General features: G+C 42.9%; 1 protein-coding gene across 3 annotated transcripts in view; it reads left to right on the top strand.

Annotated features, from left to right (window-relative positions):
• xrcc2 (X-ray repair complementing defective repair in Chinese hamster cells 2) overlaps positions 1 to 21,946 on the top strand; it is a 151,712-nt gene that overhangs the window by 22,642 nt on the left and 107,124 nt on the right. The gene's annotated exons all lie outside the window — the stretch shown is intronic.

The following is a 21,946-nucleotide window of genomic DNA, read 5'->3' on the forward strand; positions in this document are numbered from 1 at the left end:
AGGTCTTGAAGGGCTGCTTTGAGGTTACTGACTATGGGCAGGACATTAACGGACTTACTGGTTGCATCACTGGTTATATCAACTTCTGTATGGACCGTCAAGGACTGTTCACTGCTTCCCTAACAAAAAACCATAGGTCACCAGTGATCTAAAGGCTCTTCTCAACAACAAAAAAAGAGCCTTTAGATCAAGAGACAGGGAGGAATTGAAATATATGCAGAGAGGGTAAAGTAGAAGATCAAGGTGGCTAAAGGGGAATTCAGGAGAGAGCTGGAGAACAGGCTTGGACAAAGTAGCACACAGGAGGTGTAAAGAAGCATGAAGAACATAACTGGCCTCAATCAGCCTAGCAGTAAAGCCTCGGAATTTAGCCGTGAATGGGCTAATGAGTTAAACCAATTATTCAATGGGTTTGACAATTGCCCTCCTGTTCACTCCTCCTCAGCACACCAGTCCAGGTGCTGAGGTACCTAATGCTTCCCCACCTCCCTCCTCCTTCCTCCAGTTCAACACGTGGATGAACAATACAGGCTACCACTGTCAACGTCCCTTCCTTGCCCTGCACCTACCATCCACACCTCCACATACCAACTGCTATTATCCCGATCTTCACCCCACCTTCCTGGCCCGCACCTTCCACTAACTTCCCGGTCATCATAGACTTGCTTTCACTACTGAACAGAGGAGAAGGGTTCTGGGTAAACTCAGGCACGACAACGCATTGGGACCAGATGATATGAACCGCAAGGTCCTAAGGGAGTGTGCTGAGCAGCTGTGTGGAATTTTCGAGCACATTTTCAATCTGAGTCTCAGCCTGGAAAGGGTCCCAACTGTGTAGAAAACATTGTGTGGTTCCAGTACCCAAGAAAGGACATCCAAAAGTCTTGAATGACTACCATCCAGTGGCCCTGACCTCACACATCATGAAGACCCTGGAGAGGCTGGTCCTGGCTCACCTCCAACCCCTGGTCAGATAAGCCCTCCATCCCCCACAATTTGCCTAGCAGGAGTATACTGGAGTCAACGATGCTGTCATCTACCTGCTGAGCAGAGCCTACTTCCATTTGGATAAGCAGAGCAGCACTGTGAGGATCATGTTTTTTTTTATTTCTCAAGTGCCTTCAATACCATACAGCCCTCGTTGCTAAGGGAAAGCTCCATTCAATGCAGGTTGGCACTTCTATTGTATTTTGGATAATGGACTACCTGACTGGCAGATCACAGCTTGTGTGGCTTCAGAGCTGTGTGTCAGACATGGCTATAAGCAGCACTGAGGCCCCACAGGGGACTGTATTGGTTTCCTTCCTGTTTACCCTGTATACCTCAGACTTTAGGTGCAACACTAAAGTGTTGCAGAAATGCAGAAATGCAGTCATGCAGAAATTCTCTGATGACTCAGCAATAATTGGGTGTATAAAGGGAGGATGGGAGGATGAATACAGGGCCCTGGTGGAGGACTTTGTCAAATGATGCAAACTGAATCATCTGCAGCTCAAAATCAGTTAGGCAAAGGCAGTAGTGATGGACTTTAGGAAGACTAAGCCTGCACTGCTTCACTACTCTTGATGGTGAGAATGTATATGTGGTGAGGACCTACAGGTACTTGGAGGTACACCTAAATGACAGGCTTAAGTGGAGCACCAACACAGAAGCTGTGTACAAGAAGGGCCAGGGTCGCCTTTACTTTGTGAGGAGACTGAGGTCCTTTGGAGTATGCAGGCCTCTCTTTCACATGTTGCCAGTACAACAGTGGTGTGCTGGGGCAATAACATCAATATGGATACTGCCAACAGGCTCAGAAAGACTGGCTCTGTTATAGAAGTCAAACTGGACTCACTGGAGGCTGCAATAGAACAAAGGACCCTACGCAAAATCCTGGCATTTCTGGACAATGTTCCTCACCCTCTGCATGCCATCTTTGCCGAACAGTGGAGCACTTTTAGTAATAGACTAAGGCAACTGCGCTCCTCCAAAGAGCGCTCTATAAGGTCATTCTTACCGTCAGCCATTAGGCTCTCTGAGTCACCTACAGCTAAGGAAGTGATGACCCTCTCCTGTTAGTCTGTTTGAGGTAACTCATTTTTTTATTCTTTCTTACTTCTCTTCTAATATTTGGATATTTGTATATCTGCACTCATAATGCTACTGTGACACTGTAATTTCCTTAGGGATCAATAAAGTATCGATCTATCCCTCATGATGGCTTTGTTGTAAAGTTTGCAGATGATATGAAAATAGATGGAGGGACGGTAGTTTTGAGGAAGTAGAGAGGCTAAAGAAAGACTTAGATTAGGAGAATGGGCAAAGAAATGGCAGATGGAATACAGACTCGGGAAGTGTATGGTCATGCACTTTGGTAGAAGAAATGAAAGGGTTGACTATTTTTTAAATGAAGAGAGAATACAAAAAACTGATATGCAAAGAGACTTGGGAGTCCTTGTGTAGGATTCCCTAAAGGATAATTTGAAGGTTTGAGTCTGTGGTGAGGAAAGCTGAGGCTTTATAAAGCAATGCTGAGTATTGTGAGTACAGTCGGCCCTCTGTATCCGCGGGGGTTTGGTTCCAGGACCCCCCCGCAGATACCAAAATTTGCGGATGCTTGAGTCCCTTATATAAAATGGCATAGTATTTGCATATAGCCTACACACATCCTCCCGTATTCTTTAAATCATCTCTAGATTACTTATAATACCTAATACAATGTAAATGCTATGTAAATAGTTGTTATACTGTATTGTTTAGGAATAATGACAAGAAAAAAAAGTCTGTTCATGTTCAGTACAGACGCAACCATCGTAGCTTTTCCACGAACCCCAAGCTGCAAGAGTGGCGAAAAGCGAAAATAGCGTTCAGCAAACACGAGGAAATCTGCAGATGATGGAAATTCAGACAACACACACAAAATGCTGGTGGGACACAGCAAGCCAGGCAGCATCTATAAGGAGAAGCACTGTCGACGTTTTGGGCCAAGACCCTTTGTCAGGATAGCTCTCAACAAAACACACACTCAGCATCAAGCCGCCATAGCTTTGAACTGTGTAAGATTTTCGCTACGATTGACAGTGCTGCAATGATTGCAGAAAAGTATGACTTTCATTTTGAAGGGGTACGTAGCTTTAGGGCAGGTTTGCAGGATGGTTTGAGTGCTTCCAATTTTAGCATGTGCCTCCAAGTACCCCAAAACCTCATCCTTAACATTAAGATAAGTATCTTCTGTATGTAGCTAATATCTCAATGAGCTCTGGAATTTCCAGGCAAAATACTTGATAATTAGCATGAATATGAAAGGCTGAGGGCCTGTTATGATAGATGATAGATAGATACTTTATTCATCCCCATGGGGAAATTCAACTTTTTTCCAATGTCCCATACACTTATTGTAGCAAAACTAATTACATACAATACTTAACTCAGTAAAAATATGATATGCATCTAAAGTCACCCTCTCAAAAAGCATTAATAAATAGCTTTTAAAAAGTTCTTAAGTAGTTTACTTAAATACATTGAGTCCTAACCCCGGCACTTTAACATATCTTACTCCTGGCGGTTGAATTGTAAAGCCGAATGGCATTGGGCACTGTGTGACTCAAACACACACACCCACACAGGAACTCAGCGGACCAGGTAGCATCAATGGAAAAGAGTACAGTCACTGTTTCAGGCTGAGACCCTTCATCAGTACTCAGTTCTCCAGCATTTTGTGTGTGTTACCAGTAGTATTGGTAGTGTTCTGGAGCGCCATGGTAGCGTAGTGCTTAGCATGACGCTATTACAGCTTGGGGTGTCGGAATTTAATTCCGACATCATCTGTAAGGCACCCCATGCCAGGCGTAGATTTTCTGAGACACTACAGAGTTCAAGGATGTACCATTAGTAGGTTAATGGAACATTCTAAGTTGTCCTATGATTAGGCTAGCTTTAAATTGGGGGTTGCTGGGTGGCGTGGCTGGAAGGGCCTATTCCACACAGTATCTCAATAAATAAATAAATATTGTTCCCTCTATTTCATTTAAGTACATTATTTGTTACTCAGTTAAATGGTAGTCCATCTTTTTTATGCCTTTTTAACAACCTCCACCAAGCTTCGGCAAATTGGGACATCTGCTTAATTGGGCCAAAATGGTGCCAATATGTCCAAATGAACCAGAATCCATTGTAGATTTAAATTATGGTCAGATCCTCATCCCATGCCCTTTACAGTGGAATTTTAATGTTGTCAGTCACTTGATTTGTTAAAATTGATTAATTATTATCTACTCCTGAAAGCAGAATGCATGAGTTGCACATAATGTTCTACATGTGAACATCAATGACATGCAAAGTTAATAAAACAAAATAGATGTGCAAAATACTGATGTAACTGAAAATGTTAAATAATCGCAGAAAATACTCCAAGTACCCATGAGGTCACTGCAGGGAGAAACTTCTGGTTTTTAGAAGACCAGCCTAATGTTTCAGAATTTTGTGTTGGCATTTATAAGGTTTGTCCTGATTTACAAAAATTTCACATTTTCAGTTTTGAGCTTCTATAATTCTTAAGTACCTGGACCTATTACAAGTTGGAAGTAAGACAGGAAAATCGATAGTGCTCTAACACTAGAAGATTGTAACACGGAAACAGCGAGTGTTGGTCTCCCCTCTCTCTCTGGCAGGAGCAATGTCTCTCCCTCCCTCACTAGTGAGAGAGAGAGCCTGTTGGAGACATCAAAGTGTTGGGATGGACAGTATTTTTTGATCATAGTCTCTGGGGCTTTGTATTGTTTGCATGGTGGGTGGTGGGAGGTTGATGCTTTTGCTGCTGTTTGTGTGTGGGGGAGCTTTGGGGTTCTAACATTTTCTGTCATTCATTCTTTGTTTTGTGGATGTCTGTGAAGAGTAAGGATTTTAGGTTGTATACGGTGTACATTCTTTGATATTAAATTGAACCATTGAACACTGGATGGTAGCTTCTAAAATGCACCCCTTTACCATCAAGGTATTTGCTCTTCTTCCTCCATCTCTCCTTAAAATTTTTCTTTGTTGAATTATTGGCAGATTTGTCCTCTGCACTCAAAGAGCATGAAGTAAGCTAGCTGAATCTCATTTTGTGTGTGAGGTTTTGTTTTACAGAGAATGATCTGAATTCAAAACCGTGCCTTAATTCCTTACGTCATTCGATCCCTGGAGTTCATTGCAAACTATTTTCTTTTGGCCCTCTGCATAATTTATTCTGTTGGTGCTGTCCAAAACCTTGCTTATATTATCAAATGAAAGCTGGATCAACACATATTTCAGCCCTTGTTTGCCATTGTAAATAATGTAGCTATACAAAATCCAACACACTGGTTAGTTCCCAAAAATTGATGGCAGAAGATGTAAGCTCAACTTTATATATTTTTCCCCAGTGAACTATAAAACAGCTGGGGTGGTGATGGCCTTGTCAGTGGTGCTGATGTATGCCCAGGGCCAGGGTGATTGCTTCCTGCTTGTCACAACTGTTTTTTTTTATCACTTGCTAGTTTCCCTGTCTGGAAATATAAAATCAGTTTGTTGTGGCATCACTGATATCTTGGTGTGAGCCACTTAAGAACTGTTTGAGAAACTACAGCAGTGCCAGTGTCAGATTCCATTTTAACTTTGGAACGACTGCAAGAGGTTGCATTGAATAGTGCCGTACTTGGTGACTTTTCTTTTGCTTTTGCTGCTTTTTTCTGTGCTCTTTAATCTGCAGATTTAAACAGAATCACTTTTTCTACAAAAGATGAAAGTAGCAAAGTTAAACGTTGGATTAAGTGGCAGCATTTACCGAAACTGGGAAAAAAAGCAATTTAATTGCGATGAGAAAGGAAAGCTTAGTTTATTTATGTCTCTTCGTTCACCTCTGTTGCCCCCCCCCCCCATGAGAAAGGCAGCCATCTCTAATGGAGTAGTCCTTTTCTCATTTGTTAAATAATGTGGTTGTAATTTACTGTTTGTTTAGTGTTCGCCATTTATTTGCGAGTTGTCTTCATAATGTGATTGTATTGTCAAAGTAATTCTCTGTGAAAGCATCTTGGAGCTTTCAAAGATGTGATCAAACACTATGAAAGATGCTCTGACAGCATTGAAAACAATGAGGGGAATTCATTTATTCGGTTCTACATAGAACATAGAATAGTACAGCACAGTACAGGCCCTTTAGCCCACAATGTTGTGCCGACCCTCAAACCCTGCCTCCTATATAACCCCCCACCTTAAATTCCTCCATATACCTGTCTAGTAGTCTCTTAAATTTCACTAGTGTATCTGCCTCCACCACTGACTCAGGCAGAGCATTCCACGCATCAACCACTCTCTGAGTGAAAAACCTTCCTCTAATATCCCCCTTGAACTTCCCTCCCTTTACCTTAAAGCCATGTTCTCTTGTACCGAGCAGTGGTGCCCTGGGGAAGAGGCGCTGGCTATCCACTCTTCTATTCCTCTTAATATCTTGTACACCTTTATCATGTCTCCTCTCATCCTCCTTCTCTCCAAAGAGTAAAGCCCTAGCTCCCTTAATATCTGATCATAATCCATACTCTCTAAACCAGGCAGCATCCTGGTAAATCTCCTCTGTACCCTTTCCAATGCTTCCACATCCTTCCTATAGTGAGGCGACCAGAACTGCACACAGTACTCCAAGTGTGGCCTAACTAGAGTTTTATAGAGCTGCATCATTACATCGCGTCTCTTAAACTCTATCCCTCGACTTATGAAAGCTAACACCCCATAAGCTTTCTTAACTACCCTATCTACCTGTGAGGCAACTTTCAGGGATCTGTGGACATGTACCCCCAGATCCCTCTGCTCCTCCACACTACCAAGTATCCTGCCATTTACTTTGTACTCTGCCTTGGAGTTTGTCCTTCCAAAGCGTACCACCACCTCATACTTCTCCGGTTGAACTCCATCTGCCACTTCTCAGCCCACTTCTGCATCCTATCAATGTCTCTCTGCAATCGTCGACAATCCTCTACACTATCTACAACACCACCAACCTTTGTGTCATCTGCAAACTTGCCAACCCACCCTTCTACCCCCATATCCAGGTCGTTTATAAAAATCACAAAAAGTAGAGGTCCCACAACAGATCCTTGTGGGACACCACTAGTCACAACCCTCCAATCTGAATGTACTCCCTCTACCACGACCCTCTGCCTTCTGCAGGCAAGCCAGTTCTGAATGCACCTGGCCAAACTTTCCTGGATCCCATGCCTTCTGACTTTCTGAATAAGCCTACCATGTGGAACCTTGTCAAATGCCTTACTGAAATCCATGTAGATCACATCCACTGCACTACCCTTATCTATATGCCTGGTCACCTCCTCAAAGAACTCTATCAGGCTTGTTAGGCACGATCTACCCTTCACAAAGCCATGCTGACTGTCCCTGATCAGACTATGATTCTCTAAATGCCCATAGATCCTGTCTCTAAGAATCTTTTCTAACAGTTTTCCCACCACAGACGTAAGGCTCACTGGTCTATAATTACCTGGACTATCTCTACTACCTTTTTTGAACAAGGGGAGAACATTCGCCTCCCTCCAATCCTCCGGTACCATTCCCTTGGACAACAAGGACATAAAGATCCTAGCCAGAGGTTCAGCAATCTCTTCCCGTGCCTCGTGGAGCAGCCTGGGGAATATTCCATCAGGCCCCGGGGACTTATCCATCCTAATGTATTTTAACAACTCCAACTCCTCCTCTCCCTTAATATCAATATGCTCCAGAACATCAACCTCACTCATATTGTCCTCACCATCATCAAGTTCCCTCTCAGTGATGAATACCGAAGAGAAGTATTCATTGAGGACCTCGCTCACTTCCACAGCCTCCAGGCACATCTTCCCACTTTTATCTCTAATCGGTCCTACCTTCACTCCTGTCCTCCTTTTGTTCTTCACATAATTGAAGAATGCCTTGGGGTTTTCCTTTACCCTACTCGCCAAGGCCTTTTCATGCCCCTTTCTTGCTCTTCTCAGCCCCTTCTTAAGCTCCTTTCTTGCTACCCTATATTCCTCAATGGACCCATCTGATCCTTGCTTCCTAAACCTCATGTATGCTGCCTTCTTCCACCTGACTAGATTTTCCACTTCACTTGTCACCCATGGTTCCTTCACCATACCAATCTTTATCTTTCTCACTGGGACAAATTTATCCCTAACATCCTGCAAGAGATCCTTAAACATCAACCACATGTCCATAGTACATTTCCCTGAAAAAACATCATCCCAGTTCACACCCGCAAGCTCTAGCCTTATAGCCTCATAATTTGCCCTTCCCCAATTAAAAATTTTCCTGTCCTCACTGATTCTATCCTTTTCCATGATAATGCTAAAGGTCAGGGAGCGGTGATCACTGTCCCCCAGATGCTCACCCACTGACAGATCTGTGACCTGACCGGGTTTGTTACCTAATACTATATCTAGTATGGTATTCCCCCTAGTCGGCCTGTCAACATACTGTGACAGGAATCCATCCTGGACACACTTAACAAACTCTGCCCCATCTAAACCCTTGGAACTAATCAAGTGCCAATCAATATTAGGGAAGTTAAAGTCGCCCATGATAACAACCCTGTTATTTTTGCACCTTTCCAAAATCTGCCTCCCAATCTGCTCCTCGGTATCTCTGCTGCTGCTACCAGGGGGCCTATAGAATACCCCCAGTAGAGTAACTGCTCCCTTCCTGTTCCTGACTTCCACCCATACTGACTCAAAAGAAGATCCTACTACATTACCCACCCTTTCTACAGCTGTAATAGTATCCCTGACCAGTAATGCCACCCCTCCTCCCCTTTCCCCCCCTCTCTATCCCTTTTAAAGCACTGAAATCCAGGAATATTGAGAATCCATTCCTGCCCTGGCGCCAGCCAAGTCTCCGTAATGGCCACTACATCATAATTCCATGTATGTATCCAAGCTCTCAGTTCATCACCTTTGTTCCTGATGCTTCTTACATTGAAGTACACACACTTTAGCCCTTCTACCTTACTACCTTTATACCCTTTATTCTGCTGCTCTTTCCTCAAAGCCTCTCTATATGTTAGATCTGGCTTTACTCCCTGCACTTCTTTCACTGCTCTATCACTCCGGGTCCCATCCCCCTTGCAAATTAGTTTAAACCCTCCCGAACCATGCTAGCAAACCTACCAGCAAGGATATTGCTCCCCCTCGAGTTCAGGTGCAACCCATCCAATCTGTACAGGTTCCACCTTCCCCAGAAGAGATCTCAATTGTCCAAAAATCTAAAACCCTGCCCCCTGCACCAACTCCTCAGCCACGCATTCAACTGCCATCTCCTCCAATTCTTACGATCACGTAGTACTGGCAGCAATCCTGAGAACGCCACCCTTGAGGTCCTGTTCTTCAGCCTTCTGCCTAGTTCCCGAAACTCACACTTCATGACCTCATCCTTCTTCCTGCCTATGTTGTTGGTCCCAACATGTATCACAACTTCTGGTTGCTTTCCCTCTCGTACCAGGATGTCATGCACCCGGTCAGAGACATCCCCCCCCCGGCACCCAGGAGGCAACAAACCATGTGGGTTTCCTTCTAACGTCCACAAAATCCCATCTGCTCCCCTGACTATAGAGTCTCCAATGACGACAGCTCTCCTCTTCTCCGTCCCATCCTTCTGCACCACAGGGTCAGACTCAGTGCCAGAGGCCCTGCCACCGTGGCTCACACCTGGTCAGTCGTCTAGTCAATGTTTTTTCTTCTAGCCACTTTAGAGAAAAGGCATGTGGACTGTGCACCATAAACACAAGGGCACAGGAAGCATGTACAACTTGATAGTCAATGTTGCTCCTGGTCTTTCTCCTCCTGTACTTATAAGCCAAGTGTGTGCTGGTCTCTGAAATCTGCATGGTCTGGACAGAACAAGTTCTACTTGAGCATGTGATATTCTGCTCAAAGACGTTTCTGGTGTCAGCACGTTGTCACGGTGCCTGGTTTTGCTACAATCTCATGAGCCATGTCTGAAGATAACTTACCAGCCTGTGACTTGGGGCAGCATTCTGAGAATGAATATGGCACGAAAGACTGGTGTTAGAAGGATCTGAAAGATGCCAAGATTTTCATAGAGTTATAGAACACCACAGCACAGAGAAACAGGCTCTTTGGCTCATGTAGTCTGTGCTGAACTATTAATCTGCCTAGACCCATTGACCTTCACCTGAACCATAGCCCTCCGTACCCCTCCCATCCATGTACAAATCCAAATGCTCTTAAATGTTGAAATTGAACCCATATCTACTGCTTTCGCTGGCAGCTCATTCCACACTCTTACCACTCTCTGAGTGAAGAAATTCATCCTCATGTTCTCTTAAGTATTTCACCTTTCATCCTTAACCCATGACCCAACATCAGCAGAAAAAAAGCCTACTTACATTTAGCCTATCTATAGCTCCTCATAATTTTGTGTACCTTTACTTTATCAAATCTCCCCTCATTCTTCTACGCTCTAGGAAGCAAAGTTCTAACCTATTCAACCTTTCCCTTTAATACAGGTCCTCAAGTCCTAGCAACATCTTTGTAAATTGTCCCTGCACTCTTTCAATCTTGTTGACACCTTTCTTATAGAGAGATGATCAGAACTCCACACAATACTTCAAATTCGGCCTCATCAACATCCCAACTCCTATACTCAGTGCTTCGATTTATGAAGACCAATATGCCAAAAGCCTTCTTTATGACCCCACTTATATGTGACGCCACTTTCAAGGAATTATGAATCTGTATTCCCAGATCCCTTTGTTCTACCACACTCCTCAGTGTTCTACTGCTCACTCTGTAAGTCCTACCATAGTTTGCCCTCCCAAAGGGCAAAGGACAATACCTCTCATATATCTGCATTAAATTCTATCTGCCATTTTTAGCCCGTTTTTCTAGCTGATCCAGATCTTGCTACAAAGCTTTAATAGCCTTCCTCGATATCCACTACACCTCCAATCTGGTGTCTTCCAGCAAATTTCCTGATAAAGTTTACCTCATCATCCAGATCATTGATATGGATGACAAACCACAGATCTAGCACCGATCCCTGTGGACACCACTAGTCACAGGTCTCCAGTCAGAGAGGTAACCATCTAGTACCACTGTCTGGCTTCTCTCGCAGATCCAATGTCTTAGCCTCATCTTGAATGCAAGCAAATGAACCTCATTGAGCAACCTCCCATGTGGGACCTTGTCAAAGGCCTGACTAAAGTCTATGTAGACAGCATCCACTGCCTTGTCTTCATCAACTTTCCTGGTAACTTCTTTGAAAAACTAAAAGATTGGTTATTTACGACCTATCATACACAAAGCTGTGTTGACTAGTTTTAATCCCCATCTATCCAAATATTTATATGTCCAGTCCCTTAGAATATGTTCCAGTAACTTTCCCAATATTGATGAAAGGCCCAGCAGCCTATAATTTCCTGGCTTATTTTTAGACCCTTTCTTAAAGAACAGAACAACATTAAGTATCCTCTGATCCTCCAATACCTCACCCATGGCTAAGGATGTTTTTAATATCTCTGCTAAGGCCCCTGCAACTTCTACGTGAGCCTCCCACAGGGTTTGAGGGAACATCTTGTCAGGCCCTGGGGACCCATCCACGCTAATTTGCCTGAAGGCAGCAAGCATCTCCTCCTCTGTATATGGCCCATGACCTACCTGTTGTTTTGCCCCACTTCTATAGACTCTGTGTCCAGTTCACAAGTAAATTAGATGCAAAGAAATCCATTTAAGTTCTCCCCCACTTTTTTTGGCTCCGTGCATAGACGACCACGCTAATCTTCCAGAAGACCAGTTTTGCTCTTAACATACATCTATAGAAACCCTTGGAATTCTCCTTCAACTTGTCTGCTAAAGCAACCTCATTCCTTCTTTTATCCCTCCTGATTTCCTTCTTAAATGTTCTCTTGCACTTCTTATACCCCTCAAGTACCTCATTTGCTCCTTCCTACCTATACCTGCTATGCACCTCTTTTTTCCTCACCAGGACCTCAATATCTCGCGAAAACAGGGTTCCCTAAACCTGTTACCCTCCATGATGAGGAAAATCTGATTCCCCTTGCCTAGTTTGCTGTGTCTGTGAAAATCACAATGCAAATTTTCTTTCCTTTGTCACAAATTTTGATGCCCATATGGACAATCTGGAGATAATGCACTCTGCTTCTAACTTCTCTTTCTGTCTGCTTTGTTGATCTCATTGTCATTAAGACATACAGTGGCATGCAAAAGTTTGAGCACCCCTGGTCAAAATTTCTGTTACTGTGAATAGCTAAGCGAGTAAAAGATTACCTGATTTCCAAAAGGCATAAAGATGACACATTTCTTTAATATTTTAAGCAAGATTACTTTTTTTATTTCCATCTTTTATAGTTTCAAAATAACAAAAAAGGAAAAGGGCCCAAAGCAAAAGTTTGCCACACTGCATGGTCAGATCTTAGTAACACCCCCTTTGGCAAGTATTACAGTTTGTAAACACTTTCTGTAGCCAGCTAAGAGTCTTTCAATTCTTGTTTGGGGGATTTTCATCCATTCTTCCTTGCAAAAAGCTTCTAGTTCTGTGAGATTCTTGGGCTGTCTTGCATGTGCTGCTCTTTTGAGGTTTATCCACAGATTTTCGATGATGTTTAGGTCAGGGGACTGAGGGCCATGGCAAAACCTTCAACTTGCGACTCTTGAGGTAGTCCGTTGTGGATTTTGAGGTGTGTTTAGGATCATTATCCTGTTGTAGAAGCCATCCTCTTTTCACCTTAAGCTTTTTCACAGACAGTGTGATGTTTGCTTCCAGAATTTGCTGGTATTTAATTGAATTCATTCTTCCCTCTACCAGTGAAATGTTCCCCGTGCCACTGGCTGCAACACAAGCCCAAAGCATGATCGATTCACCCCCATGCTTAACAGTTGGAGAGGTGTTCTTCTCATGAAATTCTGCTCCCTTTTTTCTCCAAACATACCTTTGCTCATTGTGGCCAAAAAGTTCTATTTTACTGCAGTGCATGTGATCTACATGGATTTCAGTAAGGCATTTGACAAGGTTCCACATGGTAGGCTTATTCAGAAAGTCAGAAAGCATGGGATCCAGGGAAGTTTGGCCAGGTGGATTCAGAATTGGCTTGCCTGCAGAAGGCAGAGGGTCGTGGTGGCGGGATTACATTCAGATTGGAGGGTTGTGACTAGTGGTGTCCCACAACGATCTGTTCTGGGACCTCTACTTTTTGTGATTTTTATTAACGACCTGGATGTGGGGGTAGAAGGGTGGGTTGACAAGTTTGCAGACGACACAAAGGTTGGTGGTGTTGTAGATAGTGTAGAGGATTATCAAAGATTGCAGAGAGACATTGATAGGATGCAGAAGTGGGCTGAGAAGTGGCAGATGGAGTTCAACCCAGAGAAGTATGAGGTGGTGGTACACTTTGGAAGGACAAACTCCAAGGCAGAGTACGAAGTAAATGGCAGGATACTTGGTAATGTAGAGGAGCAGAGGGATCTGGGGGTACATGTCCACAGATCCCTGAAAGTTGCCTAACAGGTAGATAGGGTAGTTTAGAAAGCTTATGGGGTGTTAGCTTTCATAAGTCGAGGGATAGAGTTTAAGAGACGCGATGTAATGATGCAGCTCTATAAAACTCTAGTTAGGCCACACTTGGAGTACTGTGTGCAGTTCTGGTCGCCTCACTATAGGAAGGATGTGGAAGCATTGGAAAGGGTACAGAGGAGATTTACCAGGATGCTGCCTGGTTTAGAGAGTATGGATTATGATCAGAGATTAAGGGAGCTAGGGCTTTACCCTTTGGAGAGAAGGAGGATGAGAGGAGACATGGTAAAGGTGTACAAGATATTAAGAGGAATAGACAGAGTGGACAGCCAGCGCCTCTTCCCCAGGGCACCACTGCTGAGTACAAGAGGACATGGCTTTAAGGTGAGGGGAGGGAAGTTCAAGGGGGATATTAGAGGAAGGTTTTTCACTCAGAGAGTGGTTGGTGCGTGGAATGCACTGCCTGAGTCAGTGATAGAGGCAGATACACTAGTGAAGTGTGAAGACCAGGGGTGCCAAAACTTTTGCATGCCCCTGTAAATCTGGTACAAGCAGGCATCTATAATTGCAATGACTGTTTGAATGCAGAGTATAGCTGGTCAGTACCAGTATAAAATTATTTTCATCATTCACTTTTAGAAAGTAGAAAATTAGACCAAACATTTCCAGAAGGTGGACTATAGTACCAAAATTGGTCAGCATAGATAAAATGAGCCCATTTTTAGTTCATTCCAGAGTCTTTACCTGTTAACATTTTCAAGTGATGTTGATGGGTGGGTGTGGGGGGAGGACAGTAAGGTAGCATAGGTGGAATGTGTTACGCTTTACAGTGCCAGCCCAGCTGTAAGATTGGGTTTCAATTCCTCCCACTGTCTGCAGGGAGTTTGTATGTTCTCCCTGTGACCACATAGGTTTCCTGTGCTCTGGTTTCCTCCCACATACCAAAGATGTCCATTAAGGGTTAATGGATCATGGGCTTGCTATGTTGACACCAAAAGTGTGATAGCAGGCTGCCTGCACAGTCCTCAATGATTTGATGCAAGCGACGGATTTCACTGTATATATTGCAATGTACACATGACAAATTAAAGATTAACTTTATTTATCATATGTACCTCGAAGTAAAGCTAATCTGATCTTAAGTGGGGTAGCAGAAGGGAAGTTAGTGGGGATAATTCTTGAAGATACTCACATGCTGCAAAGTGTGGACTTATTTGGGATAGTCAGCATAATTTGATGGGGGGGGGGGGGGCCCAGTCACATCTTACAATCTTGATTGAGATTTCCGAGGCTGTGGTGTAGGTGATTGATGAGGGTAAATCAGTGAATGTTGTATACATGTTTTGAAGTAAAGCATTCAATATGGTACCTCAAGATGATCCAGAAATGTAAGGTACGTGAGACCCTTGGCGAATTGGCAGATTGGATTCAAAATCAGCTCAGCCAAAGATGGAGAGCAGTGGTAAAGGAATGTTATCCTGACTGGAGGTCTATGATAATGGTGTTCCACAGGAATCAGTGATGAGACCTCTGTTTTTATATTTATAAGTGACTTAGAAAAATTGTAGATGGGTAAGTTTGCAAACAACACAAAAATTGGTTGTTAACAGTGGGAAGGATAGTCAAAGAATACAGCAGGATTTAGACCAGAATCAGGTATTGCACTTTGGGAGGTAAATGGATGCTTATGAATATTGATGCACAGAGTGATTTTGGGATGCAAACCCATAGATCGCTGAAAATGACCAAAAAGTTGATGGGTGTTTTTTTCAAAAAAGTGTACAGTGTATCTGCCTTCAGCAGTCAGGGCGTTGAGTTTAAAAATAGGCCTGTCATATTGCAACTGCATAAAACTTTAAGTTAGACCTCATTTGGGGTATTGTGTGCAATTCTGGTTGCTGTATTACAAGGATGCAGAGAGGGTAGAGAAGAGGTTCACCAGGAATTCAGAAGAATGGAGGGGTGACCAAATTGAAACCTGTCAAATGGTGGAAGACCTTAATAGAGTAGATATGGAAAGGATGTTTCTTATGATAGGAATGTCTGAGACCAGAGAACACAGCCTCAGAATAGAGGGACGTCTTTGTAGAACAGAGATGAGGAGGAATTTCTTCAGCCAGAGAGTGGTAAATCTGTGGAATTTGTTGCCACATGCAGCTGTGGGGGCCAAGTCTTTATATAAAATCTGTTAATTAAATTTGCTGATGACAACATTGATTGGCCTAATCTCAAATAATAATGAGGCAGCCTACAGAGAAAAAGTCATCACCTTGACACGGTGGTGTCAAGAAAGCAACCTCTCCCTCAATGTCGCAAAAACAAAGAAGCTGGTTGTAGACCCCCAAATCCTAGGAACTTTCTATAGGGGCACAATTGAGAGGATCCTGACTGGCTGCATCACTGCCTGGTATGGGAAATGTACTTCCCTCAATCACAGGACTCTGCAGAGAGTGGTGCGGACAGCCCAGCGCATCTGCAGATGTGAACTTCCCACTATTCAGGACATTTACAGAGACCATATAACAATCACAGCACGGAAACAGGCCATTCCGGCCCTCCTAGTCCGTGCCGAACTCTTAATCTCACCTAGTCCCACCTACCCGCACTCAGCCCATAACCCTCCACTCCTTTCCTGTCCATATACCTATCCAATTTTACCTTAAATGACACAACTGAACTGGCCTCTACTACTTCTACAGGAAGCTCATTCCACACAGCTATCACTCTCTGAGTAAAGAAATACCCCCTCGTGTTTCCCTTAAACTTTTGCCCCCTAACTCTCAAATCATGTCCTCTCGTTTGAGACAGATGTGTAAAAAAAAACAAAGGCCTGAAAGATCATTGGGGACAAGAGTCATCCCAACCACAAACTGCTCCAGCTACTACCATCCGGGAAAAGGTACCACAGTATAAAAGCCAGGACCAACAGGCTCCGGGGACAGCTTCCTCCACCAGGCCATCAGACTGATTAATTCATGCTGATACAATTGTATTTCTATGTTATATTGACTATCTTGTTGTACATATTGTTTTTATAAATTACTATAAATTGCACATTGCACATTTAGATGGAGACATAACGTAAAGATTTTTATTCCTCATGTGTATGAAGGATGTAAGAAATAAAGCCAATTCAATATACTTAAGGCAGAAGATAATAGATTCTTGATTAGCCAGGGCATGAAGGGATACAGGGAGAAGGCAGGAGAGTGGGGCTGAGAGGAAAATTTGGATCAGCCATGATAAAATGGTGGAGCAGTCTCAATGGGCTGAGTGGCCTATGTCTTATGGTCTTATACAAAATTATGAGAGACATAGATAGTCTTTTTCCCAGGCTAGAAATACTAAACACTGGAGCATTTGGGTTAATATGAGAGGGGGAAGTTTAAAAGAAATTGGTAAGACAAGTTTATTTACACAGTGGATGTAGGTGCAAGGAATGAGCTGTCAGGGGAGTTGAAGGAAGCTGATACAATAGCAATGCATTTAGACATTAGCTAGAGAAAGGAGGGATATTGAACATGTACAAGTAGATGGGAGTAGAATAAATTGGCAGTTAGTGTACATACCGCCATTCCAAAGGGTCTGTACTGTTTGTTCTGTGTTTTTCCAAGTACATCAGTATCAGAATTAGGTTTATTATCACTGTCTTATAAGATGTGAAATTTCTTGTTTCGTGGCAGCAGTAAAGTGCAAAGACATAAAATCAGTATAAATTGCAGAACAAATAGAGCAGAAAGGAATAACGACGTAATGTTCTTGAACCATCTATAAATCTTCAGCCAGAGAGTGTTGAATATGTGAAATTCTTTGCCACAGGCAGCTGTGGAGGCAAAGTCTTTATGTATATTTAAAGCAGAGGTTGATAGATTCTTGATAGGTCAGGGCATGAAGGGACTTGGGGAGAAGGCAGGAGATTGGAGCCGAGAGGAAAATTGGATCAGCCAACAGACTCAATGGGCTAAATGGCCTAATTCTGCTCCTATGGTTTTATGATCTGATGGTGAGGGGGAAGAAGCAGTTCCTAAATCATGGAGTTTGGGTTTTCTAGCTCCTCTATCTCTGATAGTAGTAATGAAAAGGATGCACATCTTGGATGGCAAGGGTCATATGCAATGGGTAGTGATGGGACTAGACTTGTGAACTATATTGTTGCGTACCATTGTTGCACAGAGACAATGTGCAGTCTGACAAATGGTGCAAATGATTGTCTTTGTTGTATTTTTTGTGATTGAACACCCTGTTGGACATTGCAGAATGGTCCAAGTCCAGTCCACTGGTTCATAGGCGAGATCGAGGTTGGGGAGCAGTGTGGCCTTGCTTATTGCATGGACCAGGTCCTCACGCAGCTGTCCGGGGAGGAATTGCTGGAGCTGGTGCAGGAGAGAGCAGAGGTGCAGTGGGCATGCTGGATTTCACACTAGGTTGGGGGCTGGCCCCTCCCATCGGCGCAGTACTCCATTGTTCGCTCAGTGGAAGACGAACTGGATTGAGTTTATCTGCAGATGCACTAGTGTGTGATGAGGAGTTACTACATGCTTGTTCTTGTAGAAGCATGGCTCCTGGACAACATCTCGTGTACCATCAATCTACAGGCCATGCCACTCAGGGATGTGGGCTGTATTAGTTTTTTGTGACTGTATGCTTTTCTGCTGTGGTAACTATATGTGCTATGTGCTGTGTGTGAGACTGTTGGCACTGTGTTTTGCACCTTGGAACACCATTCCTTTTGGCTGTATTCATATGTGTAGTTAAATGACAATTAAACTTGAGCTTGAAATTGGTGTGATGTAATGTGAGGCATTGCCTCTTGAAGATGTCCTTGATTGTGACAGGTTGTACTTGTGTTGGAGCTGGCTGAGTCTACAATCCTCTGCAGCTTCTTGTGATCCTGTACATTGAAGCCTCTGTACCAGACTGTGATGCAACCAGTCAGAATGGTCTCCACCATGCATCTATAGACATTTGCAGGAGTCTTTGATGACATATTGAATGCCGATAAACTCCTAACGAAGCAGAGTCAAATCCAATATGTAGAGTCAGGTTATGTCATCCAGTTCCAAGAAGGTTGGCCCACTAAACTTGGGTCCCTGACTTCTGTATTGTATGTAACATTTTCATAAAGAAATTGTGAGCTATGGATCCTTGGATTGCAACCATAAGGAGAATGCTACGTCAGGCAGCGACAGTGGAATGTGAAATGGTCAACATATCAAATCAATTACTTTCATTAGAACTGGAAAAGAGAGAAAACAAGTATAGTTAAATTGTGGAGAACAGGAGGGATAGAGAAAACAGAAAGGAATAAGACTAGGAATGTGTACTTGGCCCCACAACCCTTCCTTGTAGTGTCAATGATTCTGCTCATCTTCTGTGCCAGTTCCTCAGTCTTCAATTCCCTGACTTTTGGAAAAATATATATATCTATCTCCTCTTCAAATAACACTAAGGATCTAGCTTCACAACCTGAATTATACCACTGATCCACCATGGTGATAAGAAATTCCTCAGTTTTAAATTACTGTCCCTCTTAGGGAGGGATGGCCTATGATAAGGTCCAGATAGAGTGGACATGGAGAGGATGTTTCATATAATGGGTAAGTCTAGGACTAGAGGACACAGCCTCAGAATAGAAGGATATCCCTTTAGAACAGAGACAAGGGTGGTGAATCTCTGGAGATCATTGCCACAGACTGCCATAGAGACAAGTCATTGGGCATATTTAAAGCAGAGGTTGATAGGTTCTAGTTTAGTAAGGACATCAAAGGTTACAGAGGAAAATGGGGTTGAGAGGAATAATAAATAAGACAGGGTGGATTGGCAGAGCAGACTCGATGGGGTAAATTGCTCCTGTGTCTTATAAAGTGGAGACCAAGGTTGACTGGGTTAGAGTTAGGGCAATGTAATCACTCTCTGTGCCAGCTCTGAGAGAGGGAGAGAAATAAAACTAGAACATTTTGGCACTGCAAAATGCAAAGCACAGCAGCTGTCGGAAATCTGAAATAAAGAAGACTTGGAAATACCCAACAGACCAAGTAATTTGGAAAAACAGGAGATCTTCGGATGCTTGAGATCTCACATATATATATTGCAACGCATACAAAATATTGGAGGAACTCAGCAGATCAAGCAGCATCTATGGAAGACCTGACCTAGGGTCTCCATTCAAAACATCAAGTGTTTATTTCCCTTTTAAGATGCTCCCTGACCTCCAGCATTTTGTCTGTGTAGATCAAGTAGTTTTTTCAGAGGGAGGAAAACTTGAGATCATTTTATATGTAATAACTTTGTCTCAGAACTGTCTGGTCCTGATGCAACACATGCAAAGTGCTGGAGGAGCTCAGCAGGCCAGGCAGTATCTATGGAAAAGAGTATAGTCGACATTTCAGGACTGAAGAAAAACAATGAGGAGTCAGAGTTGAAGTTTCCTCTTGAAGTCAAATGTGCCAATGTTCAATCATGTGATCAGATTCATTTATTTATCACATGTATATTGAAACATACAGTAAAATGTGTCTTTTGCCTTAACAGCTAACACAATGTAAAGATGTGTTAGGAGTGAGCCCATCACCACACAGGCAGGGAAAGTTAGATAAACTATAAATGAACTTATCGCAGTAAAAACAAAAGCCTAAATTGGAGCTTTATTCAATATGCTGAACAGAGGATTTCTAGCATGCACTGAGTAGACATGGCACCTGCCATATTAGCCCCATGGGCACCTGATGTTGCCTCTAAATTGATTACAATGCAATTGAAATTCTGAGCCACAACCTTGTCACTTCAATATTGTTTTTATGGGAACTTGATGTGTGCAAATTGGACCTCTTGTTTCGCTAAATCAAAGTAGTGACTACTCTTCAATAATATTTAATTGATGTAAAGCTCACTGGGGCATCCTGACATCATAAATGATTCGATTTTGCCGCTTTCAATTTATATTGGCTTTGACTAGACCTAATAGTTGATATGCTTGGTAACACAAGCTACGAGGCAATGGGGAGTTTTATCTTTTTGTCTCCTGCTGTGCTATGAAACAGGGACAAAAATGTGCGATGTCTTCACTCAGACACGTTTGTTCACAGGTTACCTTGATTTACCGTGGTCATGGTCACCCGACTGGAACATTGCTGAACATCAGTGATTTCAGATGGCAGAAATTCTTCCTCTTGAGATTGGTGAAAGAAAATAAAGGCCTACTGTAAATTTCCACAGCATCTTGCAGATGTGTTTCAGGCATCTATAAACATTTTGCATCAAGTGCTTTTGAGATCCAGTCACTGTTGGAAATGTAGCAGCTGATTTGCACACAGCCAACTCCCATGATGACCAGATAATCTGGCACTGTTGAGGAATTATCACACCAGTAATAATTGGGTTGCTCTTATTTGAAATATGATTATTTATGCCCAGTTGAAAGAGCTGATCATATCTTGGTTTTATTATGTCTTCAAGTAGATGACACATCTGTCCATACGGCCTTCCCTCAGTACTGCACAGAAGGACTAGTCTAGAAGCTGGCATTCAACTTTTAACTATATTGTGGTTTGAACACACAATATTCTGATTTTAATGTAAGAATAATATTAAATAAGTCCGCCATCAAGTCACATCAGAATTAGGTCACTAAAGAGGTGGGAGCTTTGCATAATGGAACAACCAGCCGATATGGAGGACTGACCACAGTTGTTCAAGCTATCACTATTTTGTCTGAAATCATGCTAGTTAGTTATTTTAAACTTGAACTGAAAATGCTGGTGGAGGTTAAAGTAGCAACCCTGGAAGCAAACTAACCTATTTGCTGGTTGGTGGGGTTTCCACCAGCATTTTGTGTGTGTTTGAATTTCCAGCATCTGCAGATTTCCTCATGTTTAACCTATTTGCTGCCTGAGGAAGGAAAGTGCAGCTTGAAATATTAGTTTTTGCACGTTGTTTCTCTATTGCCCTGCTACCCCTGAGTTGTTTGCTACACGTATATTGGGTATTTGTCCATGGGTGTACAGGTTTTCCCAGGTGGCTAACCTTCGCATGTGACTATCAGACATGACACTGAAGACATCTCAAAGCTACCAGTACCACTGCTTTCTTACTGTGACTGCACATGCACAGTGAGAGGAGACTGCAAGAGCAGGAGTCCTGCTCAATCCTAACATAGGCCAGTTACAGCCTTGGTACATGGGTTTGGTTGCAATAAGCTTCTTTGGAACAGACAACTAATCATATCTTGATCTCACCACCTTTGTAGATTAGTTATCTTAACCAATGATATCATTGGGAAAGTTAAATTTAAACAGGCAAACACACAGTCACTCAGCTATCATTAACGGATTGGCAGCATGAAAGTAGTGAGAGCCTTGTGTTTCATTACTCTGGAAGATTGATCTTTGCTGTAAGACCATAAGAAATAGGAGCAGAA

This window comes from Hemitrygon akajei, chromosome 8, assembly GCF_048418815.1.
Source record: "Hemitrygon akajei chromosome 8, sHemAka1.3, whole genome shotgun sequence".
In the NCBI taxonomy this organism is placed as follows: domain Eukaryota; kingdom Metazoa; phylum Chordata; class Chondrichthyes; order Myliobatiformes; family Dasyatidae; genus Hemitrygon; species Hemitrygon akajei.